We start from the raw sequence: 16214 nt of genomic DNA, 5'->3' as shown, positions 1-16214 counted from the left end.
TTACCTATTGATGAAAGTACTATGTAATAGAGTTCAATGTACTTAACAGACCAGATATTTAACTTATCACATCAGTTTTTCCATGCTAATTAACCAAGTTTTATTTTAAAGATCCTTTTTATAGGATCTTGCTAAGAAAGAATCTACCCTAATGTATAATGTTTCTCATTGATTACACACAGTATTTTGCTTGGAGGCAAACAGATAATTTCTGTAAGAACACACCAGCTAATCTACTGCCAACCATTAGGCAAAGTTAGATTGAAATCGCCATCTTCCTGTTATCAACCTTTGACATTAACAAATGTTAACCACCTAATGCAATGCTGTGAAAGAATCAAAATGAACTGAAGAATGATATCATTGTTGTTCTCCAACTATTAAAAAAAATCACATAGTGTTTTAGGGTCTTATAAAACAAACCTCAAATTTGTTTTTATGTGAGAAGTAAACTAGAGTGGAAAATGTCTCATTAAGTCTGGAGCCCCAGGTTTACGTCGAGGTGGCAGATTAAGTTTTTTTTCGTTGGAGCTTGTGTTTGCATGTGGTGACCAACCCAGGGCTAGTTTACTATACATTCCTCCACGTCATTATCACAGGCCATTTGGGATGCCATTCAAACAGTTCAGGACCTTTTCAGCAGCAATATGTCTAACTTTTCTTTTAATCAGTGGTGTTAACTTTATGTACTGCACAGTAGACGGTGATATAATGTGCATGTGTTGTGGATGGCGATGCAATGTGCATGTACTGACAGTGATATAAACCAGTTTGCTTGAAGGGTCCTGTGTCACCCAGTCCAAACACCTATCCCTTACATCACTGGTGCACAGTAGTTGAAAAAGATGCACTGGTCTTCCTACTCGGACAGCACCTTCCAAACTTGTGACCTCTACTGCCAAGAAATACAAGACCTGCACTATCAGCAGGCTCCCCTCCAAGTCACACATTGCCTCGATTTGAAAATATGTTGTTGTTCCTTCATCGTCACTGGATCTAAGTCCTGGAACTCCCCAAAAGAAGAAGTTCTGGAGAAGTTGAAGAAGGTGGCTCTCTCAAGGACAATTAGGGATGGCAGTAAATGCTGGCCTCGCCATTGACAACCATGATCTATGAATAAATATAAAATAATAAACATTCACAGAAGGAGGTGACAGCATATTTTACAATAATTCGTACGTTGGTTAACAAAAGCCTCCTCTTGCACTCCCCTCTCATCTGCTGGGAGAGATGGAGAATTAATTTTCAAAATTCAGGCTGAGTAAGGAAGGAAAAGTAACCTCTGGTTGATAAAAACTAGTCCAGGAGATCACTTTGGCCCTGAGTCTTAGACTCCTCCTTTACAAGTGGATCACCTTGGTCTGGTCGAGACCATCCTCGCTTTTTTGTTTCAAAGTTTCAGAAAACATACAATGAAAGATTTGAAACAATGGAAAACTAACCACTGTCTTATTGGAGTCGTAAGTTCAGCATTTCCAGGAATTCCTTCGATCTAAGAATACGTTCAAGTAAAATATTTGGGTTGTTGTCAATCTTGTGAAGGATGTCTCTTTCTTCAAAGTTTAGAGGTTTGAACATGGCTACCTAGTGTCATGATGAAGTCCTGATGAAGGGTCTCAATCCGAAACATTGACTATCCATTTCCCTCCATAGATGCTGCCTGACCCGTTGAGTTCCTCCAGTGTTTTTTGTGTTGCTCCAGAATCCAGAATCTGCAGTCTCTTGTGTCTCTATCTAATGTCATATCAGAATGTCACATTTATCTCAATTGATTAAAGTAATCATGGATAATGCAAAGGAAGTGCTTTGCAATGAAAATGTTCCTGTTTCGTTAGCAGATTTTAAAGTGGTGTGGGAGACTTTGAACAACAAAATAACATATTATCCACTGCAATTAACAATCGTTTTAGTAATCCCAAATTTTAAGCAGTTACAACACAGCAAACAACATGTCTGATTTAAGCCCAACGTTGAGAGAAATGCTTTAGAATATACCACTGACTTGTCATGAATCACCAAGCAATAAATAAGTCACTGCAATAATGTGCAAAAACCTATCTGGCAGCAATTATTCCTAACAGCTGTGTGCATCAAAGAGGTTTGGCTAATATGGGCTCTGTCATCTCATCAGACAAAGCTGCATTAGGAAGGTTTGCACTGACCTCTCGACACTCATCAACTAGCAAAACTTTTCACTATGACAACAGGGAAAAAAAAATGCTAAGAGTCCCTGCATGATATGTGGTCCTCACAATATTCCACAGTCAACATATTTTGCCCCTCAGTAGACAAGTGCAGTATTAATTTCTCAATGTTAATGGTGCCAGGTAGCTGACAATACTTTATCCTTTTGTTAAAATGGACGTCATTTTTTCTCTGCATGGATATTGTCATTCCACTCAAGAAAAGTGTGCAAAATATAAAGCTCTGGTGACAATCATTTTCTTTAATCTGTAAAATAAGGCTTTTGCCAATTAGCTTAAGAGTCATTGTTCACTTCCTGTTTAAAGAACTGTCAGTTTAAGGTATGAAATTTAGTATTTTTGGTGCTGCGTTCTCCTAACCAGTAAATTGATTTATCACTGACTGTATTTCATTCTATGATATTCGTGATGTTAGGGTGAAGTGTATGATGAAATATCATTTCCAGCCCTCCTGCAAGACAAAAGTTGGCTTAGTGAAATTCTGTTGAAGCAAAACTGGATGTTTGCAAGATGGAGGAGCCAGTTTTTGTTAATCACTTAATTGCAACCCATTGTATGTGAGCCAGCAGTTTAAATCAACAAAGTTGTTCTGCTCCAAAAATGCCGCAATGTTTTGATTGAAGAGAAAAACAATAATTGGGTGCAGGACAGGGCGCAGAACGTACAACACTGCATGGACATCAAGTGCAAGACCTCCATTATTGTGTCTCCTCAGGGGGCAATTTACTGCAGATCATGCATGTAAATGTTAGAAAAACAATCAATGCTATTTAGCTGGCCTTAACAGTCGGGCAGGAAGCAGTTTCAATAACAAATGGGAGAGATGGAAGAATATGTGGTATGTATAATAATCAGGTATGGGTGTGAGCCTGGAGTTCAAATTGCCCACATTTTTTCAATTCACTGTAATTATTCAAAGCAGGCTCAAAACCGAATAATTTGGTATCCGTGCACTAAAAGACTTGCAATGTGGTCTTGTAAATGGCATTTCTGCAAATAAATCCAGTGCAATTTATTTACATTTATCTTAAGAGTACCATTTGTGGGATTTGCTTAAGTATAAGCACCATTGGCTGTAATCATTGTCAACATCCTCTTTTTAATTTACAATAATTTTATTTTCTTACACAATCAAATCTCACACTCTAGCATATACTGCCATGGCAGGGTTAATGTCATTTAGCTTTAAGGCACACGAGAAGGAATTTCAAACATTCTCAGGGACTTTTTTTTACTTCCTGTGAAATGTTGAATCCTGATCGTGATCGTTTCAAATCAGCTGTTGACATATGAAAATAGGGGACATGATGTGGGTTAAATCCTTAACATAACAAAATGATAAAAGGAAACATTCCTTTCACCAGTAAATTAGTGAAAAAGTTATGGGGGAAGAGGAGGCACGTCATGGTCACTGGCTTCTCCTTCATGCCCTGCAAAGTATCTCAAGAAGTAGGAGGCGGAAGTCACTGCACATTTTCTTTATCACTGGAATAACAGGATTCATAATATCCTGACTGGTTGCATTATGGCCTGGTACGGCAATTCCAACACACTGAAACAGAAGAGGCTACAGACAATAGCGGACACAGCCCAGTCCATCACAGGCACAGCCCTCCCCACCATTGACAGCATCCATTGGAGGCGCTACCTGAAGAAGGCGGCATCTATCATCAAGGATCGCCACCATCTGGGTCATGGCCTCTTCTCATTGCTACTGTCAGGCAGGAGGTACAGAAACCTGAAGTCCCACACCACCAGGTTTAAGAACAGCTACTTTCCTACAACCATCAGGTTCCTGCACCACCTTAATCCTATCTTGGCAATGGAACTCTATGGACCACCTCCTGCACTACCATTGACTTGTCTTCGATTGTGTCTTTGTTTTGTTTTGCACTAAGGACTTGGTTTTGCGCAGTCTTTTTCATCACTGTGTGGTATAATTTTATGGATAATTTATGTATAATTTATATTCTGTGTGCTTTCTGTACCTGTGTGCCTGTGATTCTGCTGCAAGCAAGTTGTTCATTGTACCTGTACATCACTGTACTTGTGCACATGACAATAAACTCGATGACTTGACCCACCATTCCCTGCTGTGTCTTCAGGCATCCACTACATAAATCCTGGAATTCCCTCCTTCTCCACCTCTCCTTCTCCACCCCTCCATCTTCACCTCCTCACTTAGTGACCTCCTTAAAACTAGCCTGTCCTAAAATCTCCTTTTTTAGTCCTGATGCTGGGTCTTGACCCAAAACATCGAACATCCCTCTGCCTTCACAGATGCTGCCTGACCCTCTGAGTTTCTCCAGCAATTTGTTTTTTGCTCCAGATTCTAGCATCTGCAGTCTTTTGTGGTTCCCTTTGTATCACAAAGCTAATTTTTGGTCCTAGATATTATAGAATATCCAAAGCAGCTTTTCTATCAATGCTACACTCCTGTAGTACTCCCCTGAAGTATTAGCCTAGATTATAAATTCTGGTCCCAGAGTAGTGCTGGATTATAGGCTGGATTATAGGCAAAAGGGTCACTGCATGAGCAATAGCTGACAAATATTTGCAAGTAAATTCAGCCAGTATTAGCATCACTTCCAATAATGTTGATGAAATTATAATGTATCCTGAAGTGATGTTATAATTGGAAAGAAAACATCAATTGATGCAACTTGATCTAATAAGATCTGCCATAAGTAATCTATAACCAGTTCCCACTATTGCCCAATTTACTCATCAGACTCAAAATCTAGGCCACAGAATAACAAAAAATGCAGCCCATGGAAAATGAGCAACTAATTGGATAACTCGCGCAAAGAGTCAGCATAGGCATGTTGGGCTGAATGGCCTGCTTCTTTGCAGTAGGAATTTGAACACATGTTTATAATCTGGCCAATAATAATTTACCTCAAAGCAGCTCAATAGAAAAGGACTTGGAAAGTAAATGATTGCAATTAATTCTTCCTTAACAGTCAACACTTCCCCAGCAGCATGCATTTTGAAGCTTACTCAGAGAATAAATAAATTTCTGTTCCACTGATGATGTGCCACAGACTTTGCTTATGGAAAAGACCTTCTAAAGTTGAACCCATTAAGTTTGTAACTTATGGCTTTCTCACATTTGTGAAAGAACCTTTCAATAGAACAACACTTCCTGAAACCAATTTAGAATTGTTTCCTCCTTCCAATGATTCTGTGCTCATACTTTATATTTGTCATAAGTCTCTGCCACCCTTTGTCTAACCTGCACTGAGTCCAGCTCAACCACCTTAACTGTGCTTGCTGACCTCGATCGGCTCATTAATACCTCAAAGCTAAATTTATCATTCTCATGTTCAAATCCATTTACATTCTTGTCTCTCTCTCCAGCTCTATAACCCCCTCCTGCCCTACAATCCATCAGGAATTCCTCATTCATCCAACTCTGATCTCTTGTATATCTCCCCGTCTCCCTTGCCCCACCACTGGCGGATGTGTCTTCAAGTGTCCATGCACAAACTCTAAACTTTCCCCTCACTGCCTGTTCACCACTCTCCACTCCTTAAAGCCTACCTTTTTAAGCAAGCTGTTGGTCACCCTTACTATTATCTGCTTCTTTGGCTTTTGATGTGCATGAAACATTGCAATTTCTGCCAGCTCCAATGAGATCCCACCACCAGACATATATTCCCCTCCCTTCTGCTTTCAACATTTTGGAGGGGTGGTTCCCTTCATGACTCGAGGAATGAGCATCTATGGAGGAAACGGACAGTAGATGTTTTGGGTCGAGACCCTCCTTCTGGACTGAAAGAGTAGAAGGGAGATAGCCAGTACAAAGAGGTAAGGGGGAGGGGTGGGGCAAGATCTGGCAAGCAACAGATGAATCTAGGTGGGGAGGGGTGATGCAGGTACGATAAGATATCTTTATTAGTCACATGTACATTGAAACACACAGTGAAATGCACCTTTGTGTAGAATGCTCTGGGGCAGCCCACAAGTGTGGCCACACTTCCAGCGCCGACACAGCATGCCCACAGCTTCCTAACCTGTACGTCTTTGGAATGTGGGAGGAAACCAGATCACCCAGAGGAAACCCATGAAGTCATGGGGAGAACGTACAAACTCCTTATAGACAGCGGCCGGAATTGAACCTGGGCAAATGCTGCCTGTCCTGCTGAGTTCCTACAGCTGTTTGTTTTTTGCTCCCTTTGTAACTCCCTGGTCCTCTCTTCCATCCCCATCTACCACACCCTGTCTTTCCCTTGCAACCGCAGGCAAAGCAACACCTGTCCTTTCACTTCTTTGCTTCCCACCATCCAGGGACTCAAACAGTCTTCCCAGATGAAACAGTGACTCACTTGCACTGGTGTGCTGCATTCGGTGTTCACAGTGTGGTCTCCTCTACACTGGAGAAACCAAATGCAGAACACCTATGGTGGCCCTGAGCTTCCTGAAGCCTGTCACTTTAATTCATCATTCCACTCCCATTCTGACTGATTTGTCTGTGTCCTCCTGCACTGTTACAACAAGACCTAACTCATGCTTAAGGAACAACACCTCACTTTCTGGCTGTTACAGCCTTCCAGACTTCACACTGAGTTCTCCAACTTGAGATAACTTGCACTTTCTTCCTATCTATTTAAGAACCATTTCTACCTGCCATCTTTTTTCCTTTTCCTCTCTATGCAGAGTATGGTCTGTTGGGCATGTCCCACAATGCATTAACAGCCACGGTAGCTTAATCTGATCCAACCTGCTGCATATCTTCACTCTGTCAGAGAAATTCCCCTAGTTTCCATCTTCTCTGCTCCCCATACTAACTTGTTTCTCTCATGGTCAGGCCTGATGAAGGGCCCCCCCCGTCTAAAATGTTTAATGGCTTCTCTTTCCACAGATGCCGCCTAACCTGCTGAGGTTTTCCCAGCACTTTTCCTTTTTTTGTTTTTATATCATGTTGGATCAGTTTTACTTATGCCTCTCGTGTATGTCTAGCCTGTCAGGCAGGTCCCACAACCTTACCAACGTGCAACACATTGCATAGACCCAGAAGCTTATTATGCAGTAATTACTGCACCCTTTAACCCACTTCAACATCCAATCACAGGCATTCCCTTTGTCCTGTGCATCCTTCCCCAACCTTCTCTCCTACTGAAAACTAATTTGCACTCACCTAACTAACTTCTCTCTTTTCCAGTTCTGATAAGGGGTGACAGACACAAAATATTAACCGTTTCTCTTTCCACAGATGGTGCCTGACTTGCTGAGTTTTCCAGAATTTTCTTGTTTTTTGTTTCAGATTAGCAGCATCTACAGTATTTTTAAATGTTTGTTTCTAGAATTAGCTGAGAATGTTTGTTGCTGTCTCCAAGTCATTGTTAAAGCAAACAGACACTTCTTTAAAAACTTTTAAATCTGTTGTGTGGTCTGGGGTTTGATGTCACAATCTACAATTTGAGCTGAATGACATTTTATGAAGTGATCGACCATTTAATAATTTTCTTTGTGTGTAAGAAGCGTCTGGGCAATTGAAATTTTGGGAAATAAAACACTGCATTTTGGGAAATAAAACACTGCATTTTGGGAAGGTTGAGGAATTTAGCAAGAGCTGTTTTTGGTTGCATTCTGTTGATGTGCCAAGGGGTTGTTTTTACTTCTGCTGGGATTACTGGGTCTCAGAGGGTCCCCATCAAAGAAAGCTCCAGAACCTGTGAATTGTTAGGTACTTGACAAAAGCAACCATTACCTCCAGAGGAACAGAAGCTTGAGCAATCTACATTCCTGTCCAGTGGAATGGCAAAGCATTGCCCAGTTATTGGTGCACTTTACCAGGTTGGGCATCCCTCTAAGGCTGTCACATGTCTGGAGGCCTAGAGCAGAGAGGTAATTGACCAAGGTCATAACTAAACTATCATTCTGCAGACACTGCAGGTTCTGACATTTTCAGCATCAACACGACCTGGTCAGTGTCGCCATGATCACCCCTCACACTCCTACTTTCTCTCTCTCACCCTCACACACACACCGACTCTCTCTCTCCCTCTCTCTCTTACACAAACACTCTCTCTCCCTCACACAAACACCAGCTTTCCTTTCCTTCCTCCCTCCTGCACCCACTCTCTCTCGCTCACACACACACCAGTTCAGTCTCACTCACAGACTCTTTCTCCTTCACACTCTGACACACTCTCTCTCATATGCTGATGCATTATTTCTCCTTCACGTTCTGACACTCGCTTTCTTTCTCACACTGACACACCCTCTCTCCCTCACACTGATGCACGCTCTCCCTCACACTCTGACACACTCTCTCCCTCCCTAACACTGCCACACTCTCTCCATCACACTCTGATGCACTCTCTCTCTCCTTCACACACACTCTCTCTCTCCCATACTCTGACATACTTCCTCTCAACAGGGTCTCTCTCGCTGTCCCTCACACAAGGCTTCTCCTTCTTGCCCTCACATTTTGACTCTCCCTCTTTCCCTCACCCACTGACTTACTCCCTCACACAGAATCCCCCTCTCTCTTTCTCCCACACTTGCACTCTCCTTCATAGACTGGTGTATAACTTGAAATTTAAGCTGTTTCCATCTTCAGAAGTGAACATGCCCACTGACATTTGCAAATTACCACTATAAATAAAAAGTCTGAATTACTTTTCTACAATTCTGTTTGTCTTGTCTGCAACTTGGTCACAATATTTTGGAGTTCATTCTGCATTTTCAGCTAGGGACTTATAATTGGCTCAGTTCCAGAAGATCGCAGTGGAGATTTGCTGCTTTCCCCATGGATGGGCAGGTACGCTAATCATCTCAACACACAGCATCCAAGTGAGGGTCCCACTGTGCACTGCATCATTTTCATATTAACTGGCCTAATGATATTGCTCTGGAAGCAGATCATTCTCTGTCTGATGATGAGCGCAGCATTGTCTCATGTAAGCACTCATATTATTTTGCACCTTGTGCAGATCTCCCTATATCTTGCTGCATCTCATTCCATTCAATCTATTGTACCCCATCCTCTAACCAAAACATGCATTCCTTCTGCCACTAGCACACAGTGGCTGCAGTGTATTGCAAATTACCACCATAACTAAAGAGTCTGGATTACCTTTTCTAAATTCTGTTTGTCTGGTCTGCAACTTGGCCGCAGTATATACAAAATACACTGCAGTTAGTCCCGTAGATTACTCCCAAACCTTCAACCTCTACTACCAAAAAGGTCAAGGGGATACCACCATCTGGAGGTTCACCAGCAAGTTGAACATCATCCTGATCTGGAAATGTAAAGTAATTCCTTCTTCATCACTGGATCCAACTACTGGAACATCCCCATCCTAATACAACTGTGGTAGTGCTTTCACTAAAAGGACTGTAGTGGGTCAAGAAGGCATCTCACCATCACCTTCACAAGGTCAATCAGTGGTGGGCAATAAATATTGACATTGCCAGCAACACCCAAGAAATGAATAAATAAAAGATCATATAGACTCGTAGAGTCATACAGCACGCAAACAGGCCCTTTGGTCCAATTCGTCCATGCCAACTGTGTTGCCAAGTGAGCTAGTCCCATCTGCCCATGTTTGACCCATAGCCCTCTAAACCTCTCCTATCCATGTACTTATCTAGAGGGCTTTTAAATGTTGCTAATGTGTCTGCCTCAAACACTATTTCTGGGAGCTCATTCCAACCATGCACCATCCTTTATATGAAGAAGCTGCCCTTGATGTTCCATTTTAAATCTCTCGCTTCTGATGTTAAACCTATGCCCTCTTGATTTCCCCTCCCTGGGAAAAAGACTATGTGCTTTCACCCTGTCTATGCCCCTCATGATCGTATATACCTCTATCAGGTCACCCCTTAATCTCCTACGTTCCGAGGAATAAAGTCCTAGTCTATGAAATCTCTCCTTGTAACTCAGGCCCCGAAGTCCAGGCAACATCCTGGTAAATCTTTTCTGCACTCTTTCTAGTTTAATAACATCTTTCCAATAATAGGATGACCAAAACTGTTCACAATGCTCCAAGTATGGCCTCACCAATGTCTTATATAACTGCAACATAACTTCCCAACTGTTATACTCAGTGCCCTGCCTGATGAAGGCCAGTGTGCCAACCACCTTCTTCACCACCCTATCTACCTGTGACACTACTTTCAGCAAACTATGCACTTGCACTCCTAGGTTCCTCTGTTCCATAACATTCCCCAGGGCCCCGGTTTGATCTCCCAAAATGCAATACCTAATATTTATCTGGATTGAAAACCATTTGCCAGTCCTCAGTCTTATTAAGGGCACAATTTTTAACTGCTGTAAATGATAATATTGGTTTTGGTTTAACTTGGTGAAAGATTCTTTTTAACTGGAGTTTAGCATTAAAATGTACACAGGAAGCTGATGAAAGCAGTGTTGTTCAGGCAAATCCGATTCCAGTAAACAGATCTCTCTGTTTCCTGAAATGTTTTTAATGAGATGGTCCTGTAGTTAGATCATGGCAGTTGTAGAGGTCAGATTGAAAGCTTCACTGAATAAAGTTTTTGAGGTACCCACCCTATTGATCCTATCAGAAGAGACTCTTGTCATCAACATAAATTGGCCACAGGACATTAAGCACAACAGCATTGAGTACAAGAGTGGGGATGTCATGTTACAACTGTATAAGACGTTGGTGAGACCACACTTGAAGTATTGTGTGCAGTTCTGGTCACCAAGCTGTAGGAAGGATGACAAGAGGCTGGAAAGGGCACAGAAAAGATTCACCAAGATGTTCTTGGGACTTGAGGGCTTGAGTTGTAAGGAGAGACTGGAAAGGCTGTTTTTTACCCCTGGAGCATAGGAGGTTGAGGGGTGACGTTATAGAGGTTTATAAAATTATGAGAAACATCAATAGGGCGATTTGTCGCAGTCTTTTTCCCAGGGTAGGGGAGTCTAAAACTAGAGGGCATGGATTTAAGGAGAGAGGGAAAAGATTTATAGGGGACCTGAGGGGCAACTTTTTCATGCAGAGGGTGGTTGGTATAGGGAATGATGAAATGATAGAGGTGGGTACAATTACGTTGTTTAAAAGGCATTTAGACAATTACGTTGATGGGAAAGGTTTAGAGGGATATGGGCCAAACAGAGACAAACAGGGCTAGCTCAGGTAGGCAACTTGATCAGCATGGGTGAGTTGGGCTGAAGGGTCTGTTTCCGTGCTGTTTGACTTTCTGACTCTATGGCTCTATAAACATAAATTCTTTGCACGCCTGTACCAGGTTTAGAAATGTGACCCATACAGAGCAGGATGAAATGCAAGTCATGAGTGAGAATATTGTGTCCAGTTCTGACATCAGAGATGAAAATTTCAGAAAGAATGTCAAGGACTTGGAATGGGTGTTGAGAAGATGTCTGGATGATGTCAGAATGATGACAAGAAAACTGGGATTTTAGATAAGAAATGGTAGAAGAAAAATTTAATAGAGATGTTCAAGATAAAATGCGTTCTGACTGGAAAGGAGAACTTATTGCATTCTTACTGGATCCCAGTAACAGGAGGTGTAATGGCCTCCATACGCAAGTAGGGAGTGGAGCAAAGGTACGTCAGATATATATCTAGGATGGCCGATTTGTCGCATGGTGACATTGGACCTATGTTTTCTTGAATTTAGAAGAATGAGAGGTGACCTCATTAAAAGATACAAAATTCTTTTGAGCCTGGATAAGATGTGGAAATTATATTTTCCGTGGCTGAAATATCTAACAGAGTGAGTTGTGATCCAGAAGGGACTCTCTTGAACAGATGAACAGTAAACTTCCAAAAGGAATCAGTTGTACACCCGAAAAGGAGACATTTTCAGGGCTACTGGTGAAGGAGCATGGGGATGGGACTAATTGGATGGTACTTGGATGGAGGTGGCAAAGGCGCAATGGACTGAAGGACTTACTTTGTGTTTAATGTCTGAGCTCAACATGTAGGACCACAGTTAACATCACTGTGTAGACTATGTTGATTGCATGTCTGACACCAGACTCCCCACTCTATTCTGAGTTCTATCACTGGGAAAGATTACCAGGTGGTCAAAGGCAAAGGTTCAACAATGTGCTCAAAGTCTCCTCGAAAAGAAATGCAACATTTCCACTGATTCTTGTGAATCCCTGTCCTGTAACTGTTCAAAGTGAAGAAGGAACATTTGGGATGGTATTGAGAATAAGGGAGAACACCACGTCTCAAACTCCTCTGCCCCATCAAGCATTTCCTACTCTATTCGAGAACCCACAGAAGCTCAACCTCAATATCAAGGAACTGCCTACGAAGAAGAATGAAGAGTTTTGATTTGACTATGCCCGTTTTGTACAAAACCAAACCTACATAAATCAGCTGGAAAAGTTTGTACCTCCCACAATGGCGCGCAATGAAACTAACAGCCTGAACAAAATGGATTGTGTGGAATTTAGATAGCAGAGAAGTTCTCACGGGGCCTGCAGTTGTAAGCTTTCTTAATCATAGCTAATTATTTCACATGAACACCAGAAAATAGAGCAGGAGTAAGCCACTTGGTCCCTCAAGACTGTCCCACCACTCCACATGACCACGGTTAATCTGCCCCAGGCCTCATCTCCTTCTCTGTAATTTTTCTACCTTCACTTCAAATAGTTCTAATGAGCTAGCCCTCCCCCCCTCCCCCCAATCCTCCAGGGCAGACAATTCCAGAGATTCCAGAGATACCCTGTAAGAAGAAATTTCTGTACACCTCGGCTTTAAATGACCAGCCTCTTATCTTGCAACTATGTCCCCTCATTCGAGACTGTCCCACTATTGAAAGCAATCAGCAGCCCTCAGTAAGAGAATCAACAATTCCTGTTCCACTCTAAGACAATGCACGTTAACACGGTGAGTTATAAAGTCTGACACATCAGGATGGTCCAGGTTTGATGTCAGTCGGAAGTGAACCAGGTGCCCTCAGCCTAGGCTAAGGATGAACCAGGTACCTGACTGTCATGCACTGGGGGATCCAACATGAATATGGCCACTTCGATTAGGAGCACAAGGTGACCAACTGTCATGGAATCGTGGGATGGAGGGAGATAAGTGAAAAGTAAGAAACTGGCAAAATCAAGAAGAAAAATGGAAAACTTTTTCTGATTTGTAAAGGGCTTCCTTATAAATGAAGGATGTTTTTTTTTGTTTCCAATTAAGAAAGTGCATCTCCTGACAAGTAGTAAACCAACTCTGGTGATCTTTCTTAATGTGGAGTTGGGAATGAAGCTCAGATCTTCACAATGGGCATGATACACTGGATTCCTTTGTGTGATTGCATCAATGCTCTCATAACAGAAGTGTAAAGATAATGGAACTAGAGGTGACCTTTGAACTTGTGGTTACATAACCCTATGCCAATCTTAGTCTCAAGATAGGGGGCCGACCATTCAGGGCAGAGATGAGAAGGAATCCCTTTACTCTGAGGGTGGTGGATGTGTAGAATTCTCTACCGGAGGTTCTGATGTGTCTCAGAATCTGTATTCAAGACAGTGATAGATACATTTTTTAGATGTTAAGGAAATCAAGGGCTTGGGATCATGCAGGAAAATGGGAAAGATCAGTCAGGATCTTCTTGAATGTGAGAGCCAGGGTGACGGGCTGAATTTCCTCCTGCTGCTTCTATTTCTTGGAGATGCCAGATGCTGGAATCTGAAACAACAAGCAATCTTCTGGAGGAACTCAGTGGGTCAAACAGCATCTGCGGGGGGAAAAGAATTGTCAACATTTCAGGTTGAGACCTTTCATCTGGACTGAGAGTGGAGAGTGGAGATGGCTGGTATAAAGAAGAGAGGGGGAGGGGTGAGATGGGAGTCTGAGATGATTGGTGGACTGAGGAGGGGTGTTCCTTGTGTTTTTTTTTCTGTGTCACAGTTTAATGTGTTCTGTTCATAAAGTAAGATCCTGTTTTTGCCAAAGTTCATTGTCCTTTATTTTATCTGCATGTTCAGGGTTATTCAAGGAACAAGTGATTTCTCTTGATTATAACTCACAGTTGGAGAGTTCAGATACATCAGCCTTTGCTAAGCATTTGGTATATTGATTAATGACAACAACTCTGACACAATGCAAAAAGAACCAGTTATAATGGGCTATCAAGATCCTTTGTGGGCTGAAAGTGCTGGGGATATTATGGAGTTTGTATTGCACACAGGGTAAACCTTGCAATATTCCTTACAATATCTCATTCAATGCCATTTGATTTACCATATAGGTATGTGATAGGGATTTTTGACACATTAAATATTCCTTACAATATCTCATTCAATGCCATTTGATTTACCATATAGGTATGTGATAGGGATTTTTGACACATTGAGCCAACTGTCCAGTTTCCCTTCAAAAGTCGCAGGAAATGGATTGAAACTCAAGACTGAAGGTGAGCAGGAATACTCTGTGACAATGTTGTCAAACCTTCTAATTTCCCCCAGAACTGTGAGCCCTTTGTGTGATTATGAGTGCAGAGCAGATAAATTTTGGGAGGAGATGGCAGGTCCATTGTCATCCACAAGGAGAAAAAGCAGGTCAATGATTTGGGTTGAGGCTTTCCTGGGGATTAATCACAGTGTTCACACCAAAAGAAAGGTAAAAGTCAAGCTTCAGTAGTGTTGACCTATGCTTGTTAATTGGGATTAGAGGTTGAGGGAACAGGACCCACCATTATGGTTTAACTGCTAAATGAACTCCAAGCTGGCCCAGCAAACCACTCAGTTGAGAAAGAATAAACCCCAGATGTACTGCCTGGTGTTGACCTTGACACTGAAATTAGACTTGGCAAGGTTGCACCCAGCCCAATGAACTTGGTATTGGTATTGGTTTACTATTGTCACTTGTACCAAGGTACAGTGAAAAACTTGTCTTGCATACTGTTTGTACAGATCATTTCATTACACAGTAGATTGAGGTAGTACAGAGTGTATTGAGGTAGTACAGGTAAAAACAATAACAGAATACAGATTAAAGTGTCACAGCTACAAGGGAGTGCATTGCAGGTAGACAATAAGGTGCAAGTTCAAATAAGATAGATTGTGAGGTCAAGAGTCCATCTCATCATATAAGGGGACCATTCAATAGTCTTATCTCCGTGGGATAGAAGCTGTCCTTGAGTCTGGTGGTATGTGCCCTCAGGCACCTGTATCTTCTGCCTGATGGGAGAGGGGAAAAGAGAGAATATCACAGATACTGCCTGACTTAATGAATGTTTCCAGCATTTCAGCTTTCCGGTGTCTGCAGTTCTTTGATTTTCAATAACCACACTCACTGACCTAAATGGGTTCCAATATTTCCAACATTAGTCATAGTTGATGAGTCACAGATACAGCACAGAAATTTGTCTCTTGGCCAACTGAGTCTGCAACAACCACACATTTACACTAATCCTATGTTAATCCCACTTATTTTTATTCTCCCCACATATCAGCTCCCCCAGATTCTGCCATTCACATCACACAAGGGGCAATTTACAGCGGCCAATTAGCCTACCAACCTTCCCATCATTGGAATGTGGGAGGAAACTGGAGCACCCTGTAGAAACCTATACAGTCCCAGGGAGACTCGACTCCCGAGGTCAGGATTGAACCCAGGTCACTGGTGCTGTGAAGCAGTGGCTCTACGAGCTGTGCCACTGTGCCACCCCATTTTTTTCCAGCTCTACAAACATAAACTGCCAACATTGGTTTGACATAGGTTGTTGGAAAAGATCAGTTATGATTAGTTATCAATGCTTTTAATCTGTTGATTGGGCTTTTCACATGCTTATTCTTAATATCCTCTTCCCCGAACCTAACCTTGCACAATGAGCTCTGCATCCCACTGAGATCTCTGCACCTCTTCACTTCTGTTTCCCAATGAGACCATTCCCACTTCCTCACCATTGATGCTTGTACCACCAGCTGAGGAGGCCCAGAAGCTGCGAACATTTCTCTTTGCCTCTCTAGTTCTCTCTCCTGTGTTAAGAGGCTCCTTAAAGCCCAGCTCTCTGACCAAGATTTTGGAGATGTTTCTCTAAAATGCTATCGGGCAC

The sequence above is a fragment of the Pristis pectinata genome, chromosome 8 (assembly GCF_009764475.1).
Source record: "Pristis pectinata isolate sPriPec2 chromosome 8, sPriPec2.1.pri, whole genome shotgun sequence".
In the NCBI taxonomy this organism is placed as follows: domain Eukaryota; kingdom Metazoa; phylum Chordata; class Chondrichthyes; order Rhinopristiformes; family Pristidae; genus Pristis; species Pristis pectinata.
This window is presented reverse-complemented; position numbering follows the sequence as displayed.